This window comes from Lepidochelys kempii, chromosome 7, assembly GCF_965140285.1.
Source record: "Lepidochelys kempii isolate rLepKem1 chromosome 7, rLepKem1.hap1, whole genome shotgun sequence".
Taxonomy (NCBI): domain Eukaryota; kingdom Metazoa; phylum Chordata; order Testudines; family Cheloniidae; genus Lepidochelys; species Lepidochelys kempii.
The window spans coordinates 19,450,794-19,472,216 of record NC_136386.1 but is presented as its reverse complement, the minus strand read 5'-3'; the positions used below and the strand labels follow the sequence as shown (position 1 = coordinate 19,472,216).

General features: G+C 42.0%; 1 protein-coding gene across 11 annotated transcripts in view; it reads left to right on the top strand.

Moving 5' to 3' along the window:
• Positions 1–21,423, top strand: part of TMCC1 (transmembrane and coiled-coil domain family 1) — a 202,349-nt gene that overhangs the window by 12,759 nt on the left and 168,167 nt on the right. For 3 of the 11 annotated variants that reach the window (XM_073351266.2, XM_073351256.2, XM_073351261.2), the window contains one exon: positions 2,362–2,605. The exons of 2 other annotated variants lie outside the window; for them this stretch is intronic. The gene's annotated coding sequence lies outside the window, so the exon portion shown is untranslated. Of the gene's footprint in view, positions 1–2,361; positions 2,606–4,054; positions 4,097–4,670; positions 4,828–21,423 lie in introns of all 11 variants that reach the window. 6 more of the 11 variants (XM_073351267.2, XM_073351257.2, XM_073351258.2 and 3 more) reach the window with 4 other exon arrangements.

Sequence of the window (21,423 nt, the reverse complement as noted above, 5' to 3'; positions counted from 1 at the left end):
TGCACTGGACTACCCCGATGAGCCCCTTGACTCCCACACCACTGAGCCCCAGCCAGCTACACCTGGAGCCCCATCCCACCAAGCCCCACTCTCCCAGTATCCAGGCCCCCTGCTTCATGAAACTAATTTTATCCCCATCCCCTAACTTCAACCTTTCTCTTATTAGAAATGTCTTATTTCACATACCTTTGCAGATTCACACACATCAGTTAAATGAGTATTTGTTGTAAACCCAAGATTTAGTGGCTGGTAAATCAGCTATTAGGAAAAAAGTTTAGAGTTGAAAGTTACTGTAAAAGTTGGCAGCCTGGGAACAGTGATACATGATCCAAAATAAGTTTCTGCGTCAAGTCTATGGTCTAAATGGTTTGTTTAAGATTAAGAAAAATCTAACCGTTTTAAAAAAACTGGATATTGTCTCTGTACTACAAATCTGTTCAACAAAAAAAATAAGAATTTTTAATCCTCAGACTTAATCATCTGGTCAGGAAGGTTAAAATGATAGGTCAGTAATTTATACAAAGAGCATACAGCCAAAGTCTTTCCTGCTTTAGAAAGAAATTTATATCACCAAGCAGTACATAGTAACACTCTTGTATATTCTTTTTGAATTATTTTCCTTTAACATGCTGCTAGGAGAAAATAAAACAAAACCCAAGGAGGTTCCTAGATACAGAAATTTGTAAATAATCTATAGTTCAAAGCAAATAAATTCAGTAACAAGACTGAAATTCTTGAGTACTTGTGTGATATGGCATCATATGCTGAGTCTCAGGTCATACCCATGCTGGGACTGACTTCCATTGTTTACTATTTCACTCAGCAGTATGGACAGTGATCATTTTATAATGTAGTAGGCTATTCCTTAGTATATAATGAGGCTTTTTATAGTATGATTCTGAGGGATTGTATGGAATGGCTGCCCAAGAGCCTGGATCCCTGTTTATGTGGGCTCAATCCTTTAGACATGAAGGAGGAAATGCTTTTAAAACAGTGTGCAGAAAGCTTATCTGTATGTCTGCTTAATGGAAATTATACAGCTGAATCTCTCCCTTTCAGGATAGATTGTAAATGAGTTTTCTAAAGGGGAACAATTTTTCCAAAGTAGAATATTTCATCCTATATCTGCTAAATCCTGTGGAATATGAACTGAAGCAGTGCTATTTGAGTTGGCACACAGTTCAGTGCCTCAGTGGCTTGTTCATAGCTTTCTCAGGCCTCAGTGGTCTGAAACTGACAAATCTCTGGTCATTTTCATGGCTGCTGTCCAGAACCCTAAGGGCAGTCCTGAAAAATAAGTCTCCAGTTTGCTGGTGTTTGGCAGAGCTGATCAGAAACAGATACTCAGGCTATTCATAGGGGGAGAGACTCCAAAAATGGAGATGGCAGAAGAGGAAGGATAGGGGAAACACCCCAACAATTAGACGCCACTGGTATGGTGAGAGGGTGGGGTAAAAGATAGAATAGTCTCCCAACAGTGGTGTGGAGGGAGACTTGAAATGTATCAGACTGGAAAAGGTTAAACTTTGAGCAGAGTTCAGGGCAGTATGTTAGTAGGAGTCCAGGCAGCTTAGGTTGAGGACTAAGGGTTGGGCTTTTCACCAGGGTCTCATAAGCATGGATGAAAGACAAGACGCTTTCTTTCTCCTTATTGGGTTCTGACAGGTTTCTGGTAAAACTTTCAAATCTGTAAAAGGGGGGAGGGAGAGGACAAACAAGTTGTTCTTACAGGGCAGTCTGATCTGATCTTTCACTTTTAAGTTACTGTTTAGGATTAGATTTTTTTTAAAAAAATAGGTGTACATAATTTACACAAGCACTTACCACAATTACATTTGCAAACAGTATAGTTCTGTATATTTATGCACATGCAATTATGAACATTTTGGGCCTTGGATTCCTTGAAGCAGAGACACTTTTTACGTGTCCATGAAACAAGGTAGTCTGTGCTATGATGGTAACACAGTCCATAATAGTTACAAATTCTTGAGGTTTAAAGAACTTTTACTCTTCACCCCCTACTTCACCATCTCTACATTGATAGCTCAAAGTGACTGGCTTGGGTGTTAATTTTAATGGATTCTTTTTCTGTCTTTGATTTCAAATGTGGTGGTGTTTAACAAGGCATTAAGTATCAGGGGGTAGCCATGTTAGTCTGTATCCACAAAAACAACGAGTCCGGTGTTGTTTTTAACAAGGCATTGGCACTTACGTCAAAAGCTCAGTGTTCCAAGTAATAGTTAATTCTCTTTCCTCTGCATCAGACTTTTTGACTTAGCAGAGCATGAGTATATGTCTGTGAAACAGCAGCCATCAGCTATTAATAATTTTTCTGTTTCTTGCTATGCTTGTTAATTCCAGCAGGTCTTATTCCTGTACAAAGAAGCATTTTTGTGGAGGTTTGCTCTGAAACTGACCTAAAGTATTAACTACAGCTGTCTACAAATCTAGAAGGCAAATTACACCCACACCTCAGACTGTGTCCTATTTCCGATGGAATTTATCTCCAACTTTTTAAAATGAAACTTTTTTTGAAGATTTTTGGATTATAACTGCGAGCACTTCTATGCAAGAAAAGAAGAGCTAATGTGGTTATTTGTTGGAGGTATGTATGCTTCTTAGCATCATTTTATATATAAAAAAAAAGATAGTGTAAGTCCTAAATAATGCATTTTTTTTTAAAGTGGGAAATAAAACAATGGCACTTGGTTACTAGAGCCAGAAACTGGTGGTGTCACCTTGCAGTGTAGGCAATGAAACACAATTTCAGTTGCACAGGAATTGGAAAGTAAAGAAGCCCTGTAGTAAATTGTTATATAGCTGAACAGAAAGCAAACTCTTGAAACCTGGGCTCCCCCTTGCTGTAGTTAAACAATATTTTTATTTGTGTAGTGGAGGAAAATCAAACTAGAAAGAAAATTTGTTCTGACAGGTTTTTTTTCCTTTCCTTGGGAAAAAGAACCCTTGACATGCAGTTCTTAAATACATATTGCTAAAATATAAAGAACTTTGGAGAATAAATTGGATGAATGTGCACTGATGCATCACTAGCACCAGAATATCAGAATTGCATTATATGTAAGATGACCTCATTTGAACCTACTGCAGGAATCTTCTAAAGGTTTCTTTCAAAAAAGCGAGTTATTTTGTAGCTGATGTCCTTTATCCACACATTTTCACTCCTTTAAGTAACAGTGATTTAGAACTTTCATAGAGCTTTTAATTTTCAGTGTTTTATTAACATAGCTAATCTCTCAGTGCTTCTCTGAGGCAGATGGTATTTTCACCATTTTATAGATGAAGACACAGGCATAGAGATGAAAAGTCTCGTCCAAAATCAAAGGTGTCTGTATTAATGATGACTAGAACTGGGGCATACCTGATTCATATTCCTTGTGCTAATGCCTTGTCTGTCAACCATTTAGTCTGAAACAAAATTAAAATACTTTCTTTTTCCCAAGATCTCAAAGTGCTTTATGAACATTAGTAATCTTCAGAGCACCCCTTTGTGAGATAGGTAAATATTATCCTTCTCTTACAGAATTCAACAGGCTCAGAGAAGTAGTAACTTTCCCAAGGTCACAAGTCCATCAGAGCCAGGATTCCCTATCATGTGTGAGCTACAAGACCATCCTCCACATATAACATAATGGGAACAGGAAAAGAGACTTGATTGTCCCATGAAAATGCCTCCCTGCTTGGGGGCTAGAGAGCAGTCAGCAGTTTACCTGACTATTTGCCTTCCAGTTCCATTTAGCTGAGTCTCTTTCTTACATTAAGAAAAAAAGAACCTGAAATATATTATTTCCATCCATTAGGTTTGTATCTTCAAGCCTTGAGGAAACACTGCGTGTGCAATGATACTACCTACTGTCTTTTCTCCTTATGAATCTTTATAAATACTGCCATCTTTTCTCTCCATCTTGGACTTTCATGTTGACATCCACTAACAGTGGCAGGCAGAAAATCTACTTCCACCTCACTATGGTGTAATTTAGCCAAGGCAGGTCTTTGTTCTAGAAGAGTATGATGGTTCAACCTCTTTTATTTGCAGGGGGAGGGGGACGAGAGGAAGAGAAGGAAAGGCCTGTTAAAGGTTGGTGTGTAACTGAAATATACAACATGCTACATGACCTAGGTCATTTTTACACTAATTTAATACAAAATACGGAGCATACGTAAGATCCTGAAATTCAAATGGGGGCAGAGGCAGAAAATTTAAAATGCAGTGGGAATTAATTTCTCTAGCATAGCAGCATTGCTTAGTGCAGGGGTGGCCAGCCTGTGGCTCCGGAGCCTCATGCAGCTCTTCAGAAGTTAATATGTGGCTCCTTGCATAGGAGCTGTCTCCGGGGCTGGAGCTACAGGTACCAACTTTCCACTGCTCAACCCCAGCCCTTTACCCCAAGGCCCCCGTCCCTTCCTGCTCCCTCTCCTGTGCCTGCTGCACCCTTGCTCCTCCCCCCTCCATCCCAGAGCCTCCTGTACAGGGCGAAACAGCTGATCGCAGCGGGCAAGGAGGCATAGGAAGAGGGGGAGGTGCTGATCAGCAAGGCTGCCGGCAGGTAGGAGGTGCTGGGAAAGGCAGAGTGGGGGAAAAGGGGGCTGATGAGGGCTGCTGATTTATTTCTTTGGCAATGTACATTGGTAAATTCTGATCCCCTTCTCAGGCTCAGGTTGGCCACCCCTGGTTTAGTGAATGAGTTGCCACCTCAAGCATTTCTCGTTTTGATGACCTTTCATCCCCTCCCACATCCCAGAGGCAACTGCTCCGCTTCAGCTGCGGACTGTCTTCATGTGGGGACGCAAACAGTGCATTGACTGTGGGTGAGCTTTGGCCAGTTTGGCTTACTGAAATTTTACAGGTGCTTGGAGAATATTGGTTGTGGCCAGTGGACTAGATCTGTACACCCTAGGCTTGTAGGATTTTAGAGGAAATAACCAATCCCCTCTAAGGGAAGCGCAAGGTGCCAGTGTCTGTCAAATGAGTGATTGTTAGGCCCTTGATCAAGAAACATCCTAGATCGTGATCTTGCTTACTATGTCCCTCCCCGAAGCTCCGCTTAGGCCTTGTGTACACTGCCACTTTACAGTGCTGAAACTTGCAGCGCTCGGCGGAAGGGGGGGTTCACCCCCCTGAGCTAGAAAGTTGCAGCGCTGTAAAGTGGCATTTTAGACAGTTCACCAGCACTGGGAGCCACAACCCTTGTTTTTTTTTTTTTAAAACAATGCTGGGAGAGCTCTCTCCCAGTGCTGGGGCTGTGACTACACAGCTGTGGCAGCAGTTTAACGTTGCTAGTGAAGACATACCCTTAGGATGAGGTTATTGGGAGGGTCAGGGATAGACTTGCATGCAGTGGCTTTTAACCTTTCCTTCCAAGACCCTGTGTTACAGCAGAAATATTTTCAAACCCCCTCCTATCTAGCTGTAAAGAAGGGGAGAATGGTCAAATCAGGACCCCCAAAATCTGCTCAGTCCCATTGGAGATGGTGGATTACCTGTGCTCTGGCAATATTTGAAGTCCTCAGATTTCCCTCCCCCTGTGCTTTTCCATATACAGTTTCAGGCCAAATCTCTATTGGTTTTGTTCATTGGTTTTCTGCTAGTGATGGACAAAGGATAGTTGTACAGACTGACTCTTAAATCAATTGACAGCCTTCGTTGTTGCTGTTTACTTTTTCAGGCAGTGGAAGTGTAGACTGGATCACTCAAGTGATTGTTCTTTGCTTTTTTTTTAGAGATACCATAGGCACAGATGTGTAACTCCTAATCCTAAGGGCTATCTTAGTGTTCCATAGCACTGTATTGTCATACCTCCTGTTATGTATTTTGTACGGTTGGCATAGGTAGTAAATTCTACAAATCCTTTTAATTTGATCCAGTGTAATGGCTCTACATTCCCATTGTCTGTCCGGGATAGGCATTTGGATTAATATGACCTGGTTGGAGCTTGACATTGGCTTTCAGTGGAGTAGCTTAACAGTAAGGCAGGGATGGTGCATGGGGCGGTATAATAATGAAGGGCTTTGCTGCTGCTTTAAGAAGGCTCATGATTTAGGGCTTCTCTTGCATTCCCCTTTTCTCCTGGTGTTCCAGCTTGCTTCAGCGGCCAAAGTATTTTTCTGTCTGTACTTGGTATGAGCACTGTGATCATTCCCTCAAGTATGGCCCTTTGCCTAGTTATCCCTGCTTTAATGACCTCCAGATTGGATTACAGTGGTGCTAAATGGGGCTACACAAGCAAACTGTGGCTATGTAATAGCTCACAGCTTAGCAAGGCTAGCGGGAGGGACTCCATTCAAAACATTGCACTAAATAGTGTGCTGTTGACATTTGATGTTTAATAGCTTACCAAGGCTACATAAGCTGCGCTGGCTGCATGTTCACTTCTGGATGCAATTTAAGGTGTTGATCTATAAAGCCCTAGGAGGTGAAAGCTAATTGAGACCTGCCTTTCTCTGTGCCCCTCTTTGGCAGTTAAGGTCAACAGATTCTTGCTAATAGACCTGTGAGAGAAATAGCATATATGGGAATACAGACCTGATACAAACTCTATTTTTATTGTAAATAGGTTTTATCTTAAAGCTTTGCAGTACCTTTTTTCTATCAAGATGGAAACTTCTAAAGATAAGCTGTTTGATCCAACATCCAGTTCCTAAAAAAAAAAAACTACATTACTTTTAAGACAATGATATCTGGTCACATGTTCAAATATGTTAATTTTGATTGATGAATATTGAGTGGCTGTTAGTTGCCAGGGTCCTTTAAATTATTTTTGTAGGACTTTGTGCATAACTTTCAATACACTGGTGACGGTCACCCTTTCACTCGGAGGGTTGATAAAAATTTATTTTTAAAATTTACATTAATACAGATTGATTTTTAAAAAACTGTTTAAAGTATGAAGTTGACAGCCTATGCTAAGGCCTACATTTATAATCTAATATTTTTTGTATTTAATTTAAAGGACTTTAAGCAGTAAATTGCTGCTGAGTTTTAAAGGAACTTGATGTATAAGATTATAAGAGTTGAAGAGTTTTGAACCACCTGTTATCTTAGGCTATGTCTGCACTACAAAATTATGTTTACCTAACTTGTGTCGGCGTAGAGCTACCGCAGTTATTAAATTGCTTGTGTGTGCACGCTTGACTCCTTGTGTCTGCAGTGCGTGTCTTCACCAGGCGTGCATGTATTAATTGTATTATCATTGTGGGACTGCTCCTGAAAGCCAGTAACAGTTGACATAAGCAACGCAGGCGATGTCTACACTACCACGGTAAGTTGACCTGTGCTACGCAACTCCAGCTAGATGGATAACGTAGCTGGAGTTGACGTACAGTAGGTCGAGTTACTATGGGGTCTACACCCTGGGCAGTCTATGGGAGAGTTTCTCCCATTGACTTACCTTACTCTTCTTGTCGGGGGTAGAATACAGGGGTTGACTGGAGAGTGATCTGCTGTCGATTTAGCGGGTCTTTACTGGATCTTTACAGCAGGCTGTAGTGTAGATGTAGCCTGAGTTTCAACACTGACCTGTTGACCTAATTACATAGACTATGACTCTACTGCAGTGGTTTTCAACCTGTGGTCCGTGGACCCCTGGCCGTCCACAGACTGATTTCCAAAGCCCTCCATTTGAAGATTTTTAGGGGTCCACAAATGAAAAAAGGTTGAAAACCACTGCACTATACCACTCGTGGAGGTAGCATTACTAAATCAGCATAGAGAGGCACTTAGGTCAGCGGGAGCCAAATTTAAATGAAGACACTTGCGCAGCTAGGTTAACTCAAGGTACTTTGTCACCCTTACTGTGTCGTGTAGACCTGGCCTTATTTTTCTGTTTTTGTCCTTGTTAGCTGAGAGGTGTCCCAGCCTTTTTATTCTTTAATTTTAGGGTGTGATGGTGTGCATAGCGTGCATGAGCACTTGTAAAGTCCGCGCAGGGAAGGCACTAGAAAATTACCCTAACTTAAATAGCCCTCAACACAGTCTCATAAAGATAATTAGACTATGTGCTATCTTCTGAGAGTCCCAAGAAACTTAAAACTGTCAGCTGTAAACTGCCAAACAGGTTGTCCCAGGAGGAAGTTTTGTAACTGGTTCTGAGGTAATGGTTCCGATATTAGATACTTTTTTTTTCAGTGTTAAAATATTTAACCAGCTCCAAGTTCTGATTTGATTCACTTTGATAAAATTCTTTAGTTTATAATAAATAGACAGTCACCTCCTTAGCTGCTTTCTTTAAGATTTATAAGGGTTATTTGTTGTATTATGCTGATAATTCATCAAATGTGATTTAATATGAATCCAATATTGATGCTAACTCTGATTTCATCTTGATTGGACAATTGTATTGTTTTTTAGTTTAGCATTACAAACAGTAGCCTAGTTTTAGTGATATCTATGCTTTTATTTCGTTTAATAAATTGTTTAAGAAGACATTGAGTCACATTTCTTTCAATAAGCAATGTGGGTCCAGAATCCTTGAGTGTATATTAGCTGATCAGCCTACAAGCCTAACCAGTTACCCCAATTAGGCCTGAGCTACACTGCCGGCGGGAGGGGGGTTTCGAACTAAGATATGCAACTTCTGCTACGCTATTCGCATAGCTTAAGTCGAAGTATCTTAGTTCGAGTTACCTGGCCGTCCTCACGGCGGCAAGTCGACCGCGGTGGCTCCCCCATCGACTCCGCTTACTCCTCCTGCCGAGGTGGAGTACAGGCGTTGATTTGGGGATCGATTTATCGCGTCTAGACAAGACACGATAAATTGATCCCCAATAGATCGATCACTAGCTGCTGAGCCGGTGGGTAGTGAAGATGTACCCTTAGTCTTTGATTCTGAAAGGTCTTAGATGTGGGCAGAGTGTTTTCTATGGGCTGCCCTTAACTTTGGAGCTTGCTTCCCACATTGGTCAGTAGTCTGATTATCAGGGCATAGTGAAAGCCGATTTGTTTACTCAAGCCTTCAAATGAGTTTGGCAGGTGGGGAAAGTTGTGTTTTTTAGAGATGGTTCTAGTTATTGGTTTGAGACATTGCCTCTACATTAATCATTCCTGTTGTAGCTGTAAGCTTGGAGCGTCCTTATAGCTAGTTATTGGCATCATAACACTTACAACTATTTATTATTTGTATTACCATAGTGCAAACTGACTTGTTGTAAATGCACCTAGGGGTTTATGCGATGGACAAATGACAGGCTCAAAGGAGTATGTTAGTTCTTTTGTATAATCCTCTGTCAGTCTTTAATTACTCTTGTACAGAGGCCTTAAAAATTGATCTTAGTCCTTCTTATTCAGGCACATCATCTACATGCCTGTCTTTAATATGCTAAAACCCAAAAGATTACTCATTTAAAAATGTGCCCAAAGTGAGTGGGTAAGTAGATTTTTGTAAGGGCAAGTAGTAGCTGTGGGCTTTTTTTTTTTAAGGTCATCAGTCAGGTGTCTTTGGGAAGATATAGTGAATTTGAACTCGTACACTGCTTCTGGCTACATGAGCCATTGTAACTTCATAGCAGAATGCCCTAATCCAGTTGTATAGACCTCCTTTCTCCTCTTGGCCCATGGGCCATAGACTTAACTGTTTCTAAAGGATGAAGTTCAGTTTTAGCAATCACTGAATACTTTTTTCTGAATGTAATTGATCTGCATTTTGTAGTTCACACCTTGCCACTGAGATTGTCCAACATCCTTTTTTAATATCACTATAGACAATAGAAACAAAAGAAATAGAACAGAATTTTATGTATAGTGGCAGGGAGAGTCTGAGATCCAGGCTTTTTTCTCTATCTAGTAATATTTAATTTACTATGAGTATATCACTTTGTCTTCAAAATGCTATAAAAATTAATTCAGTATCAATAAAATGATGTAAGAATGCCTCCTCAGTTTCTATAATACTGGTTTGTTTATAGTAACTTATATGGTAATTTTCCTTCTAGATTTAAGTGTTTCCAATCTCAAAGTGTAGTATTTGGAGATATAGTCATGTCATATAACACTCTTTCCATTCCACTAGTATCTCTGGAGGATGTTAAACAGCAGCTACTAAAGTTAGACATTTTAAAATCAAAAGGTTTAGATAATTTAGATCCAAAAGTTTTTATAAAGGCAGTTGTGGAGTGGGCTGGACTGTTAATGTTGGGTTTTCAATAAGCGTTGAAACGCAAAGTTCCATAAGAAAGTTAATGTTGTGCCAATATTTAAAAAGGGGAAACTGGATGACTTGGTAAATGATAGGCCTGTTGGTCTGATATAGATTTTGGGCAAGATAATGGAGCGGCTGATACACAAGTCAATTAATAAAGAATTAAAGGAGGGTAATATAATTAATGCTAGTCAACATGGATTTAGGAAAAATAGATTCCTGTCAAACTAACTTGGTATACTTTTTATGAGATTATAAATAAGGTAATAGTATTGATGTAATATATTTAGATTTCTGTGAGGAGCGGGACTTTGGTATCACATGACATCTTGATTGAAAAACTAAGAGGATATAAAATTAACATGACACATGAAATGGATTAAAAGCTGGCTGATAGGTCTCACAATGTAACTAAATGGGGAGTAATTGAACTGGTGTATTTCTAGTGCGGGTCCTGCCGGAATTAGTTCTTAGCCCTCTTCGATTTAACGTTTTTATCAGTGACCTGGAAGAAAACAGTCATAGCTGATAAAGCTGCAGAGATACAAAAATTGGGGGAGTGGTAAATAATGAAGAAGAAAGGTCACTGATTCAGAGAACTCAGGATCATTTACTAAACTGTGCACACACAATGTATTTTAATACAAGTAAATATATGAATATAGGAACAAATGATGGAGGCCATACTTTTGGATGGGGCGCTCTATCCTGGGAAGCAGTAACTCTGAAAAAGATTTAGGGGTCGTGGTGGGTAATCAGCTGAACAAGAGCTTTCAGTGTGACGTGGTCGAAAGAGTTAATGCAATCATGGGAAGCATAAACAGGAATCTCAAGTAGGAGCAGAGGTTATTTTACCTCTGTATTTGGCACTGGTGCAGTCACTGGTGTTACACTGTGTCCAGTTCTGGTGCCCACAATTCAAGAAGAATGTTGATAAATGGGAGAGAGTTCAAAGAAGAGCCACAAATGATTAAAGTTTATAAGACATTCTTTATAGTGATAGACTTAGCGATCAATCTGCTTAACCTAACAAAGAGAAGGTTAAAGGGGAGCCTTGATCGCAGTCTAGAAGTATCTACTTGGGGAACAAATATCTTCTAATAGGCTCTTCAGTCTAGCACAGGGGTCAGCAACCTTTCAGAAGTGGTGTGCCACGTCTTCATTTATTCATCTAATTTAAGGTTTCGCATGCCAGTAATACATTTTAACAGGTTTGGAAGGTCTCTTTCTATAAGTCTATAATATATAACTAAACTATTGCTGTATGTAAAGTAAATAAGGTTTTTAAAATGTTTAAGAAGCTTAATTTAAAATTAAATTAAAATGCTGAGGGCCCCGTCTCCACCCCTGGACCGGTGGCCAGGACCTGGGCAGTGTGAGTGCCACTGAAAATCAGCTTGTGTGCCGTACCGCCTTTGGCGTGCATGCCATAGGTTGCCTACCCCTGGTCTAGCAGAAGAAAGGCTGAAAGTTGAAGCTATACAAATTCAGATGGGAAATAAGGCATAAAATGTTAACAGTTAAATTATTCCAGTGGTTAATAACTCTATCAAAGGTTGTGGTGGATTCTCAAGCACACCATTTTTAGAAAAATAGCCAATCTTGACTTAAAGATCTGTTCTAGGAATTATTTTGGGGAAGTTCTGTGACCGGTGTTACACAGGAGGCAATCAGACTAGTAGGCGATTGTAATCATCCCTTCTGGCCTTGAAATCTGACTCTAAATATAAACCTACTGATGTTTTCATACTGGATTAAAAGAATAGAATGCTCCTAAATTGATTGTGCAATGTATTTTAATCACTTATGTTAGTTTTCATATGTCCAAACAGCTGACTGGATTGTCTCTTCAGAATGCTTTTTTCCTTCATAGAATCATAAATATCAGGGTTGGAAGGGACCTCAGGAGGTCATCTAGTCCAACCCCCTGCTCAAAAGCAGGACCCATACCCAATTAAATCATCCCAGCCAGGGCTTTGTCAAGCCTGACCTTAAAAACTTCTAAGGGAGGAGATTCCACCACCTCCCTAGGCAACGCATTCCAGTGTTTCACCACCCTCCTAGTGAAAAAGTTTTTCCTAATATCCAACCTAAACCTCCCCCACTGCAACTTGAGACCATTACTCCTTGTCCTGTCCTCTTCCACCACTGAGAATAGTCTAGAACCATCCTCTCTGGAACTACCTCTCAGGTAGTTGAAAGCAGCTATCAAATCCCCCCTCATTTTTCTCTTCTGCAGACTAAACAATCCCAGTTCCCTAAGCCTCTCCTCATAACTCATGTGTTCCAGACCCCTAATCATTTTTGTTGCCCTTCGCTGGACTCTCTCCAATTTATCCACATCCTTCTTGTAGTGTGGGGCCCAAAACTGGACACAGTACTCCAGATGAGGCCTCACCAATGTCGAATAGAGGAGGACGATCACGTCCCTCGATCTGCTGGCAATGCCCCTACTTATACATCCCAAAATGCTGTTGGCCTTCTTGGCAACAAGGGCACACTGCTGGCTCATATCCAGCTTCTCGTCCGCTGTCACCCCTAGGTCCTTTTCCACAGAACTGCTGCCTAGCCATTCGGTCCCTAGTCTGTAGCTGTGCATTGGGTTCTTCTGTCCTAAGTGCAGGACCCTGCACTTATCCTTATTGAACCTCATCAGATTTCTTTTGGCCCAATCCTCCAATTTGTCTAGGTCCCTCTGTATCCTATCCCTGCCCTCCAGCGTATCTACCACTCCTCCCAGTTTAGTATCATCCGCAAATTTGCTGAGAGTGCAATCCACACCATCCTCCAGATCGTTTATGAAGATATTGAACAAAACCGGCCCCAGGACCGACCCCTGGGGCACTCCACTTGACACAGTCTGCCAACTAGACATGGAGCCATGTCAGACTACCCGTTGAGCCTGACAATCTAGCCAGCTTTCTACCCACCTTATAGTGCATTCATCCAGCCCATACTTCCTTAACTTGCTGACAAGAATACTGTGGGAGACAGTGTCAAAAGCTTTGCTAAAGTCAAGATACAATACATCCACTGCTTTCCCTTCATCCACAGAACCAGTAATCTCATCATAGAAGGCGATTAGATTAGTCAGGCATGACCTTCCCTTGGTGAATCCATGCTGACTGTTCCTGATCACTTTCCTCTCATGTAAGTGCTTCAGGATTGATTCTTTGAGGACCTGCTCCATGATTTTTCCGGGGACTGAAGTGAGGCTTACTGGCCTGTAGTTCCCAGGATCCTCCTTCTTCCCTTTTTTAAAGATTGGCACTACATTAGCCTTTTTCCAGTCATCCGGGACTTCTCCCGTTCGCCACGAGTTTTCAAAGATAATGGCCAATGGCTCTGCAATCACAGCCGCCAGTTCCTTTAGTACTCTCGGATGCAACTCATCTGGCCCCATGGACTTGTGCACGTCCAGTTTTTCTAAATAGTCCCTAACCACCTCTTTCTCCACAGAGGGCTGACCATCTCTTCCCCATTTTGTGATGCCCAGCACAGCAGTCTGGGAGCTGACCTTGTTAGTGAAGACAGAGGCAAAAAAAGCATTGAGTACATTAGCTTTTTCCACATCCTCCGTCACTAGGTTGCCTCCCTCATTCATTAAGGGGCCCACACTTTCCTTGGCTTTCTTCTTGTTGCCAACATACCTGAAGAAACCCTTCTTGTTACTCTTGACATCTCTCGCTAGCTGCAGCTCCACGTGCGATTTGGCCCTCCTAATTTCATTCCTACATGCCCGAGCAATATTTTTATACTCTTCCCTGGTCATATGTCCAACCTTCCACTTCTTGTAAGCTTCTTTTTTATGCTTAAGATCTGCTAGGATTTCACCGTTAAGCCAAGCTGGTCGCCTGCCATACTTACTATTCTTTCGACACATCGGGATGGTTTGTCCCTGTAACCTCAACAGGGATTCCTTGAAATACAGCCAGCTCTCCTGGACTCCTTTCCCCTTCATGTTAGTCCCCCAGGGGATCCTACCCATCCGTTCCCTGAGGGAGTCGAAGTCTGCTTTCCTGAAGTCCAGGGTCCGTATCCTGCTGCTTATCTTTCTTCCCCGTGTCAGGAACCTGAACTCAACCAACTCATGGTCACTGCCTCCCAGATTCCCATCCACTTTTGCTTCCCCTACTAATTCTTCCCGGTTTGTGAGCAGCAGGTCAAGAAAAGCTCCCTCCCTAGTTGGCTCCTCTAGCACTTGCACCAGGAAATTGTCCCCTACGCTTTCCAAAAACTTCCTGGATTGTCTATGCACTGCTGTACTGCTCTCCCAGCAGATATCAGGAAAATTAAAGTCACCCATGAGAACCAGGGCATGCGATCTAGTAGCTTCCGCGAGCTGCCGGAAGAAAGCCTCATCCACCTCATCCCCCTGGTCCGGTGGTCTATAGCAGACTCCCACCATTACATCACTCCTGTTGCTCACACTTCTAAACTTAGTCCAGAGACACTTTGGTTTTTCTGCAGTATCGTACCGGAGCTCTGAGCAGTCATACTGCTCCCTTACATAGTGCTACTCCCCCACCTTTTCTGCCCTGCCTGTCCTTCCTGAACAGTTTATAACCATCCATGACAGTACTCCAGTCATGTGAGTTATCCCACCAAGTCTCTGTTATTCCAATCACATCATAATTCCTTGACGTCACCAGGACCTCCAGTTCTCCCTGCTTGTTTCCAAGGCTTTGTGCATTCGTATATAAGCACTTGAGATAACCTGCTGATCGCCCCTCATTCTCAGTATGAGGCAGGAGCCCTCCCCTCACAGACATTCCTGCCTGTGCTTCCTCCCGGTATCCCACTTTCCCACTTACCTCAGGGCTTTGGTCTCCTTCCCCCGGTGAACCTAGTTTAAAGCCCTCCTCGCTAGGTTAGCCAGCCTGCTCGCAAAGATGCTCTTCCCTCTCTTCGTAAGGTGGAGCCCGTCTCTGCCCAGCACTCCTCCTTCATGGAACACCATCCCATGGTCAAAGAATCCAAAGCCTTCTCTCCGACACCATCTGCGTAGCCATTCGTTGACTTCCACTATTCGACGGTCCCTACCCAGGCCTTTTCCTTCCACGGGGAGGGTGGACGAGAACACCACCTGTGCCTCAAACTCCTTTATTCTTCTTCCCAGAGCCATGTAGTCCGCAGTGATCCCCTCAAGGTCATTCTTGGCAGTATCATTGGTGCCCACGTGGAGAAGCAGGAAGGGGTAGCGATCCGAGGGCTTGATGAGTCTCGGCAGTCTCGCCGTCACATCGCGAATCTTAGCCCCCGGCAAGCAGCAGACTTCTCGGTTTTCCCGGTCAGGGCGGCAGATAGATGACTCAGTCCCTCGGAGTAGAGAGTCCCCGACCACCACCACCCGCCTCCTTCTCTTGGGAGTGGTGGTTGTGGAACCCCCCATCTCAGGACAGTGCATCTCATGCCTTCCAACCAGCGGAGTCTCCTTCTGCTTTCTCCCCCCAGACATATCATCTGGTCCACTCTCCGCAACGGTACCTGTGGAGAGAACATGAAAGCGGTTAGTTACCGGTGTCCGTGTTGCTGGAACCCGGACATTCCCCCTTCTTCTGGAGGTCACATGTTGCCAGGCTTCTTCACTGGCCTCTTGGCTCCGCTGTGCAACCTGCTCTAAATCTTTAGAGCTTTGTGCCCGTTTGTGCCCGTAGAAGCATATCCTGACTTTTGTCCAGAAAATTCTCCGTTTCTCGTATGCAACGCAGGGTCGTTATCTGTTGCTCCAGACCTTCAATCTTCTCTTCCAGTATGGAGACCAGCTTGCTCTTTGTACACACACAGTCGCTTCTGTCCTGTGGAAGAAAGACAAACATGGCGCATCCAGTGCAGGTCACAATAGCTGAACCCCTCGCTTCCATATCACCTTCTTACTATGAGCTTCCTCAGAGAAGTTGGCAAGATGTAAGCCTCACTGGGCTCACTCCAGGCGAACTCCCAGGCAAACTCCTGCTGTGTGCTGCTCTGCTGTCCCCCACTGCTCAGCTGGTTCGCGAAGCTCTGGCTATTTTTAAACAGCCAGGCTCCCCTGAAACAAACAGACCGCCCCACTGCCCGCCCCTGCTCATTGAAGGAATAAACCCAAGTGGGAGAGGGCAGACTCACTTATTCGGTATTCATGAACAAGTGACTTGAGGTATCTTGCAGCTCTGGTGTGCTCAAACACTTCACAGAGGAAGGAACATACACTGATACCACTATATATGGTGCAAGACCTCTGAAAAAAGGAAATTGCTTGCAAGTCGTCTTGTGCTCTGCTGACAGGCTCGAAGTCTTCTACACAGAGTTTAGAGCAGAATGTCACTGATTCACATTAAAGATCCTGTGGGAAATATTGAATTTTGCAAACCACTGAATAATAGAAACCAGATCTTTGAACTGAAGTGCAGGTTCAAGCATACTGTAGGGTAATGTTATCTCTCATGCTGAAATATTATAATGAAAATGAATGTGCCATGGTAAATTACCAGGTCCACAAGGTTAGTCTCTAAGGTGCCACAAGTACTCCTTTTCTTTTTGCGAAAGACCATAGAGAAAAAAAATGAGAATCTACTGTCAATTATTCCAAGCAGGGGTTTAGTTAGTAATTTTCAGGTGTATTTGCTGGCCATTTTCCTCCACCTTACCCATACATGCCTACTGCTTACAACATATTTGGCATTTCCCACAGTAGATGTATTGTCCAATATATAACCACAACCCTATTATTGTAGTTAGCTGGTGAGTTGTTGCTGTTCTTTACTAAAATATGTGAGGAATCAAATTGTGAGTTGTTAACCATGGCAGATAGCCCCAGATACTTCAATGTGGGTAATTGCTGATAAACATCAACTTTTTAATGGTGACCACTGTGTATATACATAGGATACACATGGTTTGTGTAGTTAATATGTGCATTCTTCAAACATACATCAAGACTAGTCACAGGGAAAATTCAGGAGGCATAAACCCCACTGTTAAACAAAAAAATCAAATGAACTAAACTATAATAGTATGAAGGCAGATTAAAACACTGAAACTACTCAGTTCAGAGTCAGTAATATTCTGAATAGGCAGCTGCCCAAATCCTAGCTTTAGATTTGCAAATAAAGTATTTAACTGATATAGAAATAAAAAGGCTGATCAGTGATACATACTGTAATATCAGGGCTACAGGCGTATGACTCTCCCTTAAGGAATCCGCTTTGATTTTAGCCCGCTTTGGGCTGTAAACCTGAGCCTCTATTCAGTTTTGGGTGAACTTGGGCTTCATTTCAAACAAATCCATTATCCCTCCAATTGCTTCTCTTGGGAAGGTATTTATGGTTTAAACTGTGACCTGAAAATGCGGAAAATATGGTGGCTTTGCATGGAAATATTGGGTGCATGAACACCTGAATCAAAACATTTGCAAACATGTTGTCAAGCTCACCTTCTGCAAATCAAAATGGACAAGTTAAGCACAGTTCCAGTGTGGCTACTCTTAACAAGTAGTCATTCAAAAAGAGCTAGTGTGTGGATGCATGTGAGTTATTCTCAGTAGCCCTGGTTTGTCCATGAAAATCAGTGGCATCAGCGGGGGGGCTGTAATTAGACTTGCAGGAAGAGACGATGGGCCACAGGCCAAAAACAACTCTATCACTTATCAGTATGTACTAAACATTCATTTTTGTAGCCTCTGAGCCTCATAAACCCAAGATGTGTAGTCATTCATTATTGTTATGAAACAACCTGTTTGGACCAATCTACTAGATTGAGTCTCTGACCTTCAGTTAGTTATTTAAAGCTTTCCAAGTGGAGATGCTGAAAAGCTGTGAAGAAAGGTGACCTGATAAAGTATGTGAACCCTGATCCAGGTTTAGTACATCAGTAACATGCACTTCTGTGTCACCTTCCACCTGAAGACCTCTGATCAGTTTGGAAACAATTGAATAAATCAGCATCATTGTGATACACGTGAGTATCCCCTTGGTTCAGAAGGTGAAGCTCAGAGGTCAGCTGACTTCCCTGATGTTACAGAAATTCTGTACTATAGTTGGGATAGAACCCATATTGCAAGACTCCTAATTTGTGCTGTAATCATTATTGGCTCTCCACATTCCTTGGAAAAACTTCGTGTAAGAGTAATTCTCTCCACTCCATGAAGCACTGTATAGATTTCTGAAAGGTGTCTGTGTTGTGCTGCTCTTTCCTGACTTAAACTACTTTTTGTATGCAGCACTAGTGGGAGGGATTCCTTCTTAGTAAAATCAATGTAAAAAGTCTAACCCAAAATTAAGATCTCGTGAAATTAATTTTAAAAACTTTTTTTAGACTAGACCTATTTTAAATGATGCATTCCATCCCCATAATGAGCGGACAAGCTTCCCTGCTTGGTTTATTTGGGAAAATTTCAGTCGGGAAGGAAATTTTTCATAGGGCTTGTCTACACTGGCACTTTACAGCATTGCAGCATTCTTGTTCAGGTGTGAACCCCTCGCCCACCCGCCCTCCAAGCGCAGCAAGTTTCAGTGCTGTAAAGTATGTATGTAAAGTGTATGCAGTGCACCAGCGCTGGGAGCCACGCCTCTCGTGCAGGTGGGTTTTTTTGCTCTGCTGCGCCTACACAAGCCACGCACTTTAACATTGCCAGTGTAGACTAACCCTTAGAGGGAGTGGTTGGGGAATTTAAAGTGGGGCATGAATAGCAGTGTTTCAGACTGAAAAGTCAGTAAAGCAGCATAGGCCAGACTTCTATATTTGTTTTGCATATTTTGCATCATGTCAGAAGAAATGAAAATACTTTTGAGGTGGTTTTGCTGCTTGCCAATTGCTTTTCAAATGACAACCATCTGTGTCTTTCACAGAAGAACTTTAAGGTCCACGTCAACAGTTGCAGGGGAACTAACCCTCATTTGGTAGATTCAAAATAATTCCTTTGTATATCTAGCAGGAGAGCCCTTTAGGTACATATTTCAAAGATAATTCATAAAAGCAGAACCAGCTTAGGAACTGGAGAGGTAAAATAAATTAATAATTTGGGTCTGCAGTGGATATCTTTCCATTCTACGGCTGATTAAGAGTTTCTGGTTCACGTTCAGTCCTCTAAGCTGTTTCATGTTGAAGTGGAATGGTTCAATTTATTTTACTAAAGCTGTGCATCAGAGTTTTTGTACATTTTATATTGACTATGGTGAAGTCAGCAAAAAAGTTTTGTGATTCTGCTGAGCTGTGTGGAAAAACTACTCTTGGTCTGAAGTGTCTTCTGTTATTGTCCCCATAGGTAAGTCAACTATTGAGCACTGAAAGATCTAGTAGTGATCTAGGGGGAGGATTTTATTACTCCAGGCCTGGATAGTTTGTGTTTTTTTTTAAAATCACTTTGTAAATGTGCTTTCCAAAGTGAAGGAATTACAGCACTAGTTTAAACCATTCATAATGTGTGTTTGGTGGTATGTGACTCTACACAATTTCTTCCCTGACACTGATTGCTGTCATTTGAAAAGCAGTTGGCAGGCAGCAAAACTACCACCAAAGTGTTTGCATTTCTTCTGACCTGATGCAAAATATGCAAGACACATTTTTGTTGATGAAAAGTAAGACAGACCTGTTACTTATGGCTTTTACTTACTGTCTTACATTGTCTTGCTGACTTTTGAATCTAAAAAATCTCTATTCGTGACCCCACTTTAAATCCCTTCAGTCATTCCCTCTAAGAAAGCAATTTTCTATAAGTTACGCCAGTATACTATACAAGTCTGCCAATGCAACTCACTTTGAGTTTCTCTGATTCTCTTATTCCAGTCCTGGGTATGTTTAGAACTGAAGCAGCTAGTTCATTCCAAATCATATACTGCCATTGTCACATAGCAGATTCATCAAGGGATTAAAATTAGATTCCATCTCCACACTATCATGAGCAATGCATTTGAGTATTTAACCAATCCCAAATTCTACTTCTATTTTAGCCTGTAGCCTTTTGTCTTTCCTTGGGAAGTGCAATGAAATGCCCTTATTTCCACTGTTTGTAGTTTGTTCTTGACATTTGAGTCAGCTTTGAGACATTGAAAGTGTCAGTGTTGCTTTTGATATCACCCACTGTGATTTTTAGCTCTGTGGGGAAGTTTTTCGCACTTTTGGAATACTTCTCACCTGTAGATCTCACAATGCTTTTACAGAGGTAGGTAAGTATTACGGTTTTCCAGAAGGGGAAACTGAGTTGCAGAAGTCAAGTGAGTTGCCTGAATTAGTCCTTGCCAGAGCTGGGATTAGAATTTAGCTCTCCTGCCTTTCTGACTGGGAACTACTACTAGACCATACCAACTCTTGTCTGCAGAGATGTTCCTGACAGATGCCCTATGCAATAAAGAGTTAAACTTAGACCACACCTTGTATAGTGGACTTTTTTCTAAACAGAATGGTCTGTAATATCTTCCTGTGAGCTGGGTTTTTTCATTTGATTTATATTTTCAAAAGAGTTGGCACCAAAAGTTCTGATGAAAAGCTTAGCTACACAAATAGCCTCAGGGAAGCAAAGAACAGAGCCACTTTTGAAAGGAAGTGCTGTAACTGGCTTGGCTGTCACCATTGTTTTGATTTTGAGGGAGGAAAGAGGAGAGGAAGTTATGTGGTATATTTTGAAAGCTAGTCACAAAATAGTGTGAATGTTACAAATGTCCAGTGCCAGGTGTGTAGCTGAATCTGTACAGTTCCATAAGGAGGAAGTGAATCTACTGCAGCCTTGCAAAACTCCTTTTGGGTAAATATTTCTGATGGACAAATATAAAATCAGTAATTTTCTAATCAATTATGATGCAAATAGAGTTCATGCCACGCCAGTGAACTTTTTCCTTGTCTAGTTGTAAGGCTAATGCACATGCGCTGAATGCATCAAAAGTGTTTGCAGTATTAACAAGGGCTTGTTCACATCTTATGTCTTGTAAAATGTGGAAGATTAAATTTATTTGTACTTAGGGATCTTCATAAAAATCCCAGTGGTGCTAAAAAGTGAAGGTAACTTTAGTTCCAGTACTGCTCTTGATGCTAATAAGGGGATCCATGTTGACTCTTCAGGGGTTAAGGGAAACCCTTTATGGCTGGACCAGTCCTTTAAAAAAAGCTGCTCAACTGATGGAACCAGTAACTTGCTCAAGATACAATATCATGGGTGGGCAAACTTTTTGGGCCGAGGGCCACACTGGGTGGGGAAATTGTATGCAGAGCAGGGGTTTGGGGTGCAGGAGGGAGTGCAGGGTGTGGGGGGTGTGGTGTGCAGGAACGGGCTCAGGACAAGGGATTGGGGCAGAGGAGG